Raw genomic sequence first — 12,479 nt, 5'->3', positions numbered from 1 at the left:
TAAGATCCTGAATGCACACATTTTACAGAAAGGGCATGAGCAGGAGGGGCAAAGGGAGAGAGAATCTCAAGCAGACTCTGCACTGAGTGCAGAGCCTGATGTGCGGCTTGAGGTAGGACTCTACATGGGGCTTGATCTCACAACCCTGAGATCACAACCCTGAGATCATGACCTGAGCCAAGCCAAGAGTCAGACACTTAACCCACTGTACCACCCAGATGCCCCTATAGTCTCATTTTTAAAATGTGCTTTGAGACTAAACTTGCGTATCAGAGGATCTCAGAGGTGTGACTGGGTCTCCTGGATTTTGAGCTTTTTTGAACTTATCTTGAGAGGGAAGTGAAACCAGAGTTTTGTTTCAAACAACTGGAATCCTTAAGACCTTTCATTCCAGACACATGTCTTCTCCATTGGGCTTTTTCATATAAAAGAAAGTGAATGGGTCTCCCATTTTATAAGGTCATTCACAGAAAAGAGCAAGCTCTCTACTAAAGTTAGATGTGGATCATGAAGGAGATTTGTAATGAGCTCTTCTATTCCCTGTTCTGATGTCTGCTTCTCCTAAGCCAGAGAACTGGGACTTATGGAGAGAAACCGTGAGTTCAGAGCACTGGTTTAGAAACCTGATGTTGGATCTCTCTCTGTCCCCTTCTTTATGGGCTAGATAAGAATGTGGAGAACAACATCAGAGCCTAGGTGTGCGGACTTGAAAGTGGGGTTTCTTGAAAAGAGCCTAGACCTTAGGTCTGTGGACCCCTTAGGAGATCTGTATAAATTTACTGGGGTTCTTTGAAGAAGGCCAAGAAGAAGCTGAAGCTGACTGTCTCCTGTGCTGAGTCTGAGAGATTATAAGTAGACTAGAAAGCAAGAGGGTTTGGGGGCACCTGAGTGGCTCAGTTGGTTAAGCAACTGCCTTGAGCTCAGGTCATGATCCTGGAGTCCTGGGATCAAGTCCCGCATCTGTCTCCCTGCTCAGCGGGGAGTTTGCTTCTCCCTCTGACCCAACCCCATCTCATGCACTCATTCTCTCTCAAATAAATAAATAAAATCTTAAAAAAAAAAAAAAAGCAAGAGGGTTTTATCCATGTGCCTCAGTAGGAAAATTGCAGGATTCATGCTTCTTACTCAACAGCTAGCTGCAGTAAAGGCTTCCTTGCCTCTTTGTCTTCCCCTATCTATGGGACTATTACCACTTAAAATAATCCATTAACCAGACTTGAACCTCAATGAAATGACAAAACAAAACAAATATGCAATACACATATATGTATGTGTGTATATATGTATATACTTTTAAAAATAGAAATTTAAATTTAGAAATATGTAAATCTGTATCTACCTATATCTTCCTAATTCATCAATTTAGCAAGTGAATTGAAATGGTCACTTTTGAGACCCAAGAAGTAGCCTAGATAACTTAAAGAAATACCCCAAAGCATAGAGGAAAAGAAAGAGATAGGAATCATATAGAAAAAAAAAAATAATAGGTTTAAAGGATAGATCTCTGAGACCTAATATGCAGACACAGAAGTTCCAGAAGGAAAAAAGGAGTGGATAGAAGTGAAAAAATAAATAACAAAATAATGGAAAAATTCTCTGGGCTGAAAAAATTTTAAAGGCTTGAGTCTGTAGATCTAAAGAACTCACTACATTCCAGTCTGGATTAATTAGTAAAGATTTACACTAGGCATATACAGATGTCATTCCTACATGCTAAGAAAAAAAAACTCATAAGCTTTCAGGCAGAAAGGGCAAGTTATCTAAAAAGAAAAATAACATTAGACTTCTCACTTGTAATGTTGGAAACTAGAAAACAGAGGCTATTGACTGGTAAAATAAAGGGGCTGCAATCCATCAGCCAAAATATACTCACCTGTCTTCATGAAATAAATATGTCAGGATTTGCAAGAATTCAGAGTCTGTATCATCCAGGTCTCTTCCATCTGAAGAAACAGTTCAAGAAAGGACTCTAAACAAATAACAAACTAAAGATGGAGATAAGTCAGAAAAATTATGGGAAAGGAAACAGAGAAATCCATGATGTAAAATAATGAACCCAAAGTAACATAAAGAATGCAATAAATTTTCGGTCCACGTGCTAAAGGTGAATGGACTGAATTTTCTTATATAAAGGCAGAGACAGACTGGGTCAAGCAAACAAAATCCAGACATATGCTGTTCACAAGAAACACCTGTGAGGTTGGTCGATAAGCTGCCAAGCAAACAAAAACCAGAAATTGCAGAAAACTAATTGAAAGTTCAGAATCAGAGATGGATTTTATACATTGAAAAAGGGCACAATTTATGAGGAAGTATAATAGTATCCAGCCTGCTAAATACATAGGGCAAAAACTTATAAATCTGAGAACTTGTTAAATACAGTTCTGTGGGAAAATTCAATACATTTGTGTCAAGGTTACATCTAGGGGACAAAATATAAAGTCCTACAGAAATTGAATAGTATAAAAATCTTGATTTAAGAGTTATATAGAAACTTACATCCCTAGAAGAGAGAACATATTTTTGTGTCCATAGGAAATTAACAAAAATGAATTATGAGCTTTGCCATCCTCATCCACATATGATGAATGTGCTCTTAATTGCCTTTATTATTTTCTCACCTTCTTAGTTTAGTTTTATGAAGAATAGTGTCTCTCTTTCCAGCTGCAAGGGCATGAAGAGACATCTTAAAATTTTTTTCTAAGATGCCTTCTTGCTAGTACTTGTTAAATAAGTAGACTTGCATTTTCCATTTTATTATTGAGAGTTTTAAGACAAAGGCCTGAAAATTAAATTTTAACAAAATAGGGAAACAACAAAACCGAATTTTCTTTAACGATAATGCAATAAAGGGCAAGTGATGCTCTTCCTCACAAAGGTTGCTCTCTATGGTAGGGCAAAAAAGATGGCACTAAGATGTGTAATACTTAAGCGTTTTTGTAAAATTAAATATGCCAGGTATATGTAAATTAAATGAAAAGGGGGGAGTCTAATTCACTTTATTAAGGCACAGTTTGGGACCCTCAGCTTCTAAAACTGTTACTGTCTCCTCAATTTATTTTTCATGGAAGGAATATGTTCTATTTCATGGTTTTATAAGCATGCTAGAAACGGCTTTGGAACCCAAACCTATAACACTCATACTTTCTCTTAAGATGTATGTACTTGTGAACTTCGGATGTTTTATTCCCAGCTAGAAAGGGCCTAGAAGACTGCCAGGCCCGAAGTAGGTGCTCAGTAATTATATGGTTTACTGGATGGACGAGTAAAGGGATGCAGCTTATTGGGAGTCAGCCTGTCTGGGAAAGGTCCTCCGCCGCCACAGTCCAGCTCCGAGACCCCCACTTTCGCGCGTGTTCTCGGCTATCGGGAAAGCAAGAAGGCTGTGCGCCCACAGGTGTGCTGAGCGCAGAGCGCAGAGTGCAGGGCGAGCCCGAGGACCCACGCCCCCGACCCCCCAGCCAATAGGAAGAGCGGCTCCCGGGCCGGCCCGGAGGGTCCCTCGGCGCGCGCTTCTGCAGCTGCTCTCCGCGCATTCGCTCGGCGCGCAGCCGAGAGAGCTTGGGAAAGGCCAAAGAGTGAGCTCCCGTTTCGCATCAAGCAGCAGGTACTTGTTGAGGCGTTTCTTTCACCTTTTCCCTTCCTCCTTTGGCTCGTGGATTTCAGCGCTGGGATTTAACTTTCGCCCCCGACGCCCTCTGTGACCCGCGGTATGGAATGACCCTCCTCTTCTCTGGGGGTGTTTTGCTCGCTCTAAAATAGGTTAGGTCCGGTGAAGGTCTTCCCAGCGCCCACAGTCTTCTGGAAGGCAAGGAACGGAACGGAGACCCCGACCGGAGGTCCAAGAGGAGAGGCTGTCAGGCGTCTGGGTGGAGAACGCTGCGGGCACGCGGGGGCTGGCGGTCACGTGCGCACGTGGGTAAAGAGACCACTTCGGGTGGGGACTAGTGTGGCCTTTAACCCCCGTGCAGTACCTGCTTCTTTTTTTTTTTTTTTTTAAAGATTTTATTTATTTGACAGAGAGAGACACAGCGGGAGAGGGAACACAAGCAGGGGGAGTGGGAGAGGGAGAGCAGGCTTCACGCAGAGCAGGGAGCCCGATGCGGGGCTCGATCCCAGGACCCTGGGACCATGACCTGAGCCGAAGGCAGACGCTTAACGACTGAGCCACCCAGGCGCCCCACAGTACCTGCTTCTTAACTGTCCTGAGGGCAGGTGGTATGATTATCCTCACTTTCGCCAAACCTTCTCAATTCGGGCACGCCTCTCACCTCCCTACCCGGGAAACGGGTGTGTAGCCTTCAATCTGAGAATATTCCCTCCACCTGGGCTCCGCCGTTGTTCCTCCCCTGTGTGCCTTCTCTCAGCCCCTCTTCCTACCGAAGACGAAACAAACAACCAAAAACTTTATAGACCCTGTGCTCCACGCTACCAGTTTCTCTCTTCCCAACTAGCAAAGTTCGAGAAAGAATAGCGCATGCTTGCTTCCTTCACTTCTACCTATAGCAGTGGGGCTTTAAATAACTCTCACCCCTGTCCCTCAGCAGTGACCTAAAAGTGCCCCCTTTAAAGTGGTTGCCAGTGAGCTCCCACCCGCCAAATTCAGGTACAGTCAACAGGCTTTCCAAGAGAGCAGCTATTAACATTTATGCTAACAATATCTGCTCCATTCCATTCTCGTCACCATATTGTATTGTTTTTTACAGCTGAATATTTTTGCAAATGTGAAGTGATATCATCTGGTTTGTATTAGTTTTGATCTCTCCTTCAGCTTGAACATTTTCTGAAATACTTGTTAGCCATTTATCTCTTCCCCCCTGTATGAATATAGGCTATTAGCAATAGTCTGCTTTTAGTGCTTCTCTAATCTATTTGTATTATGTCTTTCTGGTAATGGGATCCTTTTTAAAACTATATTTTAGTGTGAACTGTAATTCATATAGAAGACAACATTAAACATAAATGTGCGGCTTAGTGAGGGATTACCAAGTGATCATTCACGTAAACCAATAAAAGTCAAGTAAAAGAATATTGCCAGTGCCCACGCACCCCAGGGGCATTTCCCTGATCATGAACACCTCCCTCCCTGCAGAGTTGGTGTTAAATCAACTTGTGTACATAGTTACCTCCTTACCCCTAGCCCATTTAAAAAGTATGGCTTTATCACCTATACATGCATCCATGAACAGTATAATTTAGCTTTCTTTTTTTCAGTTTTGATCTCTTTATAAAGTTTATTAAGTAATCTCTACACCCAACGTGGGGCTCAAACTCATGAGATCAGGAGTTGCATGCTCTTCCAACTGAGCCAGCCAGGTGCCTCTAATTTTGATCTTTTTATAAATGGAATTATATGGTACATAATCTTTTTGGGTTTGGCTTCTTTCACTGATTATATTTGTGAGATTCATCCTAGCAGGTAGCTGCATATCCTATATTTTCATTGCTGTATAGGATTATATTGTATGAATTTACCACAATTTACTTACTGGTTCTACTATAGGTGGGCTCTTGGGTCTTTTCTAGTACTTGGGAATTACAAATAATGCTGCTGTGGCTATTCTTATATGTCTCTTAGTATTTGTGCACATACATTTCTTTTTTTTTTTTAATGTTTTATTTATTTATTCATGAAAGTCAGAGAGAGAGAGAGAGAGAGAGGCAGAAGCAGAGGGAGAAGCAGGCTCCCCGCGGAGCAGGGAGCCCGATGCGGGACTCAATCCCAGGACCCTGGGATCATGACCCGAGCCGAAGGCAGATGCCTAACCATCTGAGCCACCCAGGCGCCCCTGCACATACATTTCTGTTGGGTGTATTCTGAGGGCTGTAATTGTTAGGCTGTAAGGGATGTGTAACTCCAATTTAAAAATACTATTTTAGGGGTGCCTGGGTGGCTCAGTCGTTAAGCGTCTGCCTTCGGCTCAGATCATGATCCCAGGGTCCCGGGATCGAGCCCCGCATCGGGCTCCCTGCTCAGCGGGGAGCCTGCTTCTCCCTCTCCCACTCCTCGAGCTTGTGTTCCCTCTCTCGCTATGGCTCTCTCTGTCAAATAAATAAATAAATAATCTTTAAAAAATAAAAATATTATTTTATTTTAAAATAGTTTTAGATTTGCAGAAAGAGTTTTTATATACTCCTTACCCAATTTCTATTTTCACATCTTGTGTTACTGTGGTAGATTTGAAACCACTAAGGCAATTAAGACTATCAACTAAGTCTCGCTTATTTCACATTACATTAGTGCTTCCTAGTTCTTTTTCTGTTCTTGGATCTTTTCCAGCATACTTATTACATTTGGTCATCTTGTCTCCTCTGGTCTGTGACAGTTTCTCAGTCCTCCCACCCCCTCCTGCCTTTTTTTTTTAAAAGATTTTATTTAAATTCAAGTTAACATATAGTTTTGTTTTAATTTAGTAGTATTAGTTTCAGGGGGAGAATTTAGTGATTCATCAGTTGCATATAACACCCAGTGCTCATTACATCACTGCCCTCCTTAATGTCCATCACCAAGTTACCCCATCCCCCACCCACTTCCCCCTCCAGCAACCCTCAGTTTGTTCTCTATAGTTAAGTTTGCCTCCCTCTCTGTATTTCTTATTTTATTGTTCTTTCCCTCCCTATGTTCATCTGTTTTGTTTCTTAAGTTCCACATGAGTGAAATCATATGGTATTTGTCTTTCTCCAACTGACTTCACTTAGCACAATACCCTCTGTTCCTCTAGTTCCATCCACATCCTTGCAAATGGCAAGATTTCATTGTTTTTGATGGCTGAATAATATTCTATTGTATATATGCACCACATCTTCTTTATCCCTTCATCCATCAATGGATATCTGAGCTCTTTGCATATTTTGGCTGTTGTGAACATTGCTTTTATAAACATTGGGGGGTCATGTACCCCTTTGAATCACTATTTTTGTATCCTTTGGATAAATACCTAGTAGTGCAATTGCTGGGTCATAGGGTAGTTCTATTTTTAATTTTTTAAATAACCTTCATACTGGGCGCCTGGGTGGCTCAGTCGGTTAAGCGACTGCCTTCGGCTCAGGTCATGATCCTGGAGTCCCGGGATCGAGTCCCGCATCGGGCTCCTTGCTCAGCAGGGGGTCTGCTTCTCCCTCTGACCCTCCCCCCTCTCATGTGCTCTCTCTCATTCTCTCTCTCACAAATAAATAAATAAAATCTTTAAAAAAATAAATAAATAAAAAAAAATAAATAACCTTCATACTATTTTCCAGAGGGGCTGCACCAGTTTGCATTCCCACCAACAGTGTAGGAGGGTTCCCCTTTCTCTGCATCCTTACCAACATCTGTTGTTTCCTGAGTTGTTAATTTTAACCATCCTGACAGGTGTGTCATTGTATCTCATTGTGGTTTTGATTTGTATTTCCCTGATGATGAGTGATGTTGAGCATTTTTTTGTGTGTTGGACATTTTTAAAAAATATTTATTTTTAGAGGGCGTGCACACATATGAGTGAGCAGGGGGAGGGGCAGAGGGAGAGGGAAAGGATGAGAGAATCTGACAGGCTCTCTGCTGAGGGTGGAGCCCAACGGGGTGCTCAATCTCAGGAATCTCAGGACCCTGAGATTATGACCTGAGCCAAAATTGAGAGTCTGACGCTTAACTGATGGAGCCACCCAGCCACCCCTCTGTTAGCCTTTTGTATGTCTTATTTGGAGAAATGTGTGTTCGTGTCTTCTGCCCATTTCTTTTTTTTTTTTTTAAGATTTTATTTATTTATTTTGACAGAGAGAGACAGCGAGAGAGGGAACACAAGCAGGGGGGAATGGAGGAGGGAGAAGCAGGCTTCCTGCTGAGCAGGGAGCCCGATGTGGGACTCGATCCCAGTACCCTGGGATCATGACCTGAGCCGAAGGCAGACACTTAATGACTGAGCCACCCAGGCGCCCCTCTGCCCATTTCTTGACTGGATTCTTCTGTTTTTTCTGGGTGTTGAGTTTGATAAATTATTTTTTTTAGATTTTATTTATTTTGAGAGAGAGAATGAGAGAGAAAGAGTACATGAGAGGGGGGAGGGTCAGAGGAGCCTGATGCGGGACTCGATCCTGGAACTCCAGGATCATGACCTGAGCCGAAGGTAGTCGCTTAACCAACTGAGCCACCCAGGCGCCCAAGTTTGATAAATTCTTTATAGATTTTGGATACTAGCCCTTTATCTGATATGTCATTTGCAAATATCTTCTCCCATTCTGTCAGTTGTCTTTTAGTTTTGTTATTTCCTTTGCTGTGCAGAAGCTTTTTATCTTGATGAAGTCCCGGTAGTTCATTTTTGCCTTTGGAAACATGTCTAGCCAGAAGTTGCCATGGCTAAGGTCATAGAGGTTGCTACTGTGTTCTCTTCTAGGATTTTGATGGATTCTTGTCTCACATTTAGGTCTTTCATCCATTTTGAGTTTATTTTTGTGTGTGGTGTAAGTGGTCTAATTTCATTCTTCTGCATGTGACTGTCCAATTTTCCCGACACCATTTGTTGAAGAGACTGTCTTTTCTCCATTGGATATTCTTTCCTGCTTTGTCGAAGATTAGTTGACCATAGAGTTGAGGGTCCATTTCTGGGTTCTCTATTCTGTTCCATTGATCTATGTGTCTGTTTTTGTGCCAGTACCATACTGTCTTGATGATGACAGCTTTGTAATAGAGCTGGAATTCTGGAATTGTGATGCCACCAGCTTTGGTTTTTTTTTCAACATTACTTTGGCGATTCGGGGTCCTTTCTGATTCCATACAAATTTTAGGGTTGTTCAGCTCTGTGAAAAATGCTGGTGATATTTTGATAGGGATTGCATTGAATATGTATATTGCTTTGGGTAGTATAGATATTTTAACAATATTTGTTCTTCCAATCCATGAGCATGGAATGCTTTTGCATTTCTTTGTGTCTTCCTCAATTTCTTCCATAAGTGTTATATAGTTTTCAGAGTACAGATCCTTTACCTCTTTGGTTAGGTTGATTCCTAGGTATCTTATGGTTTTTGGTGCAAATGTAAATGGGATTGATTCCTTGATTTCTCTTTCTGCTGCCTCTTGCCCTTTTTTTTTTTTTTAGAGGACCCTGACGGTTTTGAGAAGTACTGGTCAGGTATTTTGTAGCACGTCATTTTGGGTTTGTCTTGATGTTTTCCTCATGTATAGACTGGGATTTAGGTTTTGGGGGAGAAATAGGACAGTGGTGACATATCATTCTCATCACGTAGTTATCAATGGTACATACTATTAACAATGACCTATGACTGATAACCTTGATCGCCAGGCTGAGACCATGTTTATCAGGTTTCCCCACTTAGCAAATTGCTAAGCACAGTCCACACTCATGTGTAGGAGTGGAATAGGGTTAAGATTTACTTCCTGGAGGAGGGAATATCTATGTAACATATTTGGAATTCTTCCGTAAGAGAGATTGGTCTTTTTCCCCCCATTATTCATTCCCCCCATTTATTCATTGGTCTTTTCCCCCCCATTTATTTATTCATTCAGTCATTTATATCTGTATGTACTCTTGGATATTTGCTTTCTGCTTTGGGTTATAATAAAATAGTATGTTATTTTGGCCAGTGGGAGCTCTTTCCAGTTGGCTATGTCTTTTTGACCTACCGCATCCTTTTTCCTTTCTGGTACTATAAGCTCTAGGCTCATCTTGTATATTCCCAGCCCTAGAATCTGCAATTTCTCCAAGAAGCCCTGATTCCTCTTATTGGAGAATAGTATTAGAACCAAGAGCTGAGTCTGGGTACATATCTACAATTTTAATAGTTAATGTCAACAGTTCTGAAGTGGTTTTTGCTGATTTATACTCCAACTATATTTGCCAAATTTCCTATAAAATTTTTTGCTACTTTTTTATTCTTATGGACAAGAGGCTGTAATTTCAACATAGTTAACTGTATCGTCTAATAGTCATCCAGATTTTCAATCATTTCCCTTATTGTGCCCAAGCTGGTAAATCCTTCCTCTCCTAAGGTGTAATGAATATTCCCTGCTATTTCCCCCCCTCTGGTTTGAAGTATTATTAATGGCTTACTGATTTACTCTGAGCTTTATTCTGTAAAGATACTAATTTTTTCTGAATGGTTTACCAGTTGTCCTAATAATCTGCACTGAAATGCTTTCCTTTTCAATTACAGTATTCCTTCTGTTATACATAAAATCTTATCAGATTGTCTTTTCCTGAGTTATCTACTCTGCTGCTTTGATTTGTTTGTTATGGTAGCATCATAGAGAAGGACTGATTGAGGTGCATATTCAGCAATAGAGTTGGTAAGGCTTTGGAAGTGGTTTCACCCTGGGGCAGTTTGCTGCCCTGGGGACATCTGGCAATGTCTGAAGATACTTTGTCACAACTGTGGGAGACTGAAAATTCGAATGGTATCTAGTGGGTAGAGGCCAGCAGTGCTGCTACACATCATATAGTGCATCTGAGAGTCCCTCAAATAAAGAATGGTCTGGCCGACAAGGTTAGTAGTAGCCAGGTTGAGAAACTGCTAGAGGAGATTCCATCAGAGCAACCAAGAAAGAAAATCAGGCAAGAGTCTATGAAAAGGGTGAGAATATCCTGTTTTCTAGATAAAATGTCACTTCCCCCAAACTTTCTCATCTCTACCCTTTCTAGAAAAGAATCCCTCCTTCGTGTTCTAGAGTACTACTAGAGCTCAGAAAAAATGCCATTACATATTTAGAGGTCCTCCTCTTCCCAAAGCCCGGTGTTCAGCGCAGGGTCCAGTATCACAGAACATGGTCACCCAGATTGCATTTAACCCCGAATTCCCTGTGCCTAGAAAAATAAAGTGAAATTAAAAGGCAGTGTTACCTGGTAGAAAGAGAATGAGCTTCGTAGTTTGGCCACTTGTCAACTCTGTAACCTAGGCAAGTTTCAGGACTGTTTTTAAGACTAAAGAAAATTTTCACGAAGAACCTATACACTGTAGATCTTCAACAAATGTGGTCATTATTGTGCACTGAATGAATAGTTTGAACAAATGTGCTTTAATTATAAGGGGCAAACATTTACACCAATAAATTTGCAAATTGAAATAAATCCTCTTAGACTATTGATTCCCATTTTAGTTCAGAATATGTTGGAATTTATGATATGCCTTGACATAAGAAGAGCAACCCCAGAGAAGTTTTCCTTTTCCCAAAAATATAAACAACGGAAGACCACAGAACAAAAATACCAGTTCCTTTAAGAACAGCATAAAACCTTTGGGAAGGAGGCCAGAGTATATGGTACTTTCTCTCAGAATAGTAGACCTCATGTAGTAGTAGAAACCCAATAGGATTCAGAACCATACAGATCTTGGCTCACAGAGACATCTGAAAAGACCAGAGGAAAATGAAGAAAGTGTGGTATTATGAAAGCAAAGGGGAAAGAGAACATCAAGCAGTAAGGCATTGTTAAAACAGTAATTATTATATGTATGGCACCCTGTAAGTTAGGTGCGTGCATTAACTTCTAATCTTTGCAGAGGTAGGGACTATTCTTTTTCTTGCTTATAGATATGACCGTTGAATCCAAAAATAAATACCTATTGGGTTTTGCAACAGGGTGGTAATTGGTATAAGTTATCTCAGTGGAATTCTGGTTGCAAAAGTGAGATTGCAGTGGATTGTGGAGGAATAATAGGTTACATATAGAAGACTCTGAAGAAGTTTGAGCATGAAGATGAAGCAGAAGTGGAGTAAAGGGAACATTTATGTAAGACTAGAGTTGGACATGTTTATATGTCGTTGAGACTACTGAGTGGTCAGGGAGAAGCCTTTTGGTCCTGGAGAAATTTCAGTGTTCCTTTGAAGTTTCCTCAAATTTATTCCTTTTTGCTTCTTCTTAAAAAATTACTATGGAACCTGTTTTGGTCACATCCTAATCTAGAATCTAGAATATTTCTTCAGTGCAGTTAAAAAAAAAAAAGACAAGTTCCTAAAATAGTTGATTGCTCCCTAATTACTGTAGGATAAAGTCCTGATTTACTATGTAATTTTGAGGTAATTCACTTTCTGCTTAAGAAGTAAAATCCCCCTCCTGTACATTTTTATTTCCCTCATCCTTCTTTTACAGGCCCATTAGCAAGATTAGGGTTAAGTATTTTGGAGGACGGAAGGATCTCAGTTCTGTCTGTATTACTTACTAGCTCTGCCTCTCTAACCAGTTACTCAAAAGGAGATGAGGCACTTGACACAGTTTAAGTGATTAACTGGAGGTACCTGTGCTGAATAACAAACTGTATAAGGCTCTTAAGTGGCTGATAGATAAAAGGAAAACCGCCTCAAAAGAAGAGGATTTGATTGTATTGGAAGAACTGTCACAGTGGGAGGGAGGGCAAGAAATTGCTCTGTTACCTGGAAGGTATTAGGAGAGAATGGGTTATAGGAGCCTGTGGGTTAAGTGTAGAGTAGTCCTTGCTGATAAAGTCTGGAGTGAGCATCAGAATGAAATGTTGGAGTGGAACATGGTCAGGGG

The sequence above is a fragment of the Mirounga leonina genome, unplaced genomic scaffold (assembly GCF_011800145.1).
Source record: "Mirounga leonina isolate KUSES-001 unplaced genomic scaffold, KU_Mleo_1.0 Mir_92, whole genome shotgun sequence".
NCBI lineage: Eukaryota > Metazoa > Chordata > Mammalia > Carnivora > Phocidae > Mirounga > Mirounga leonina.
This window is presented reverse-complemented; position numbering follows the sequence as displayed.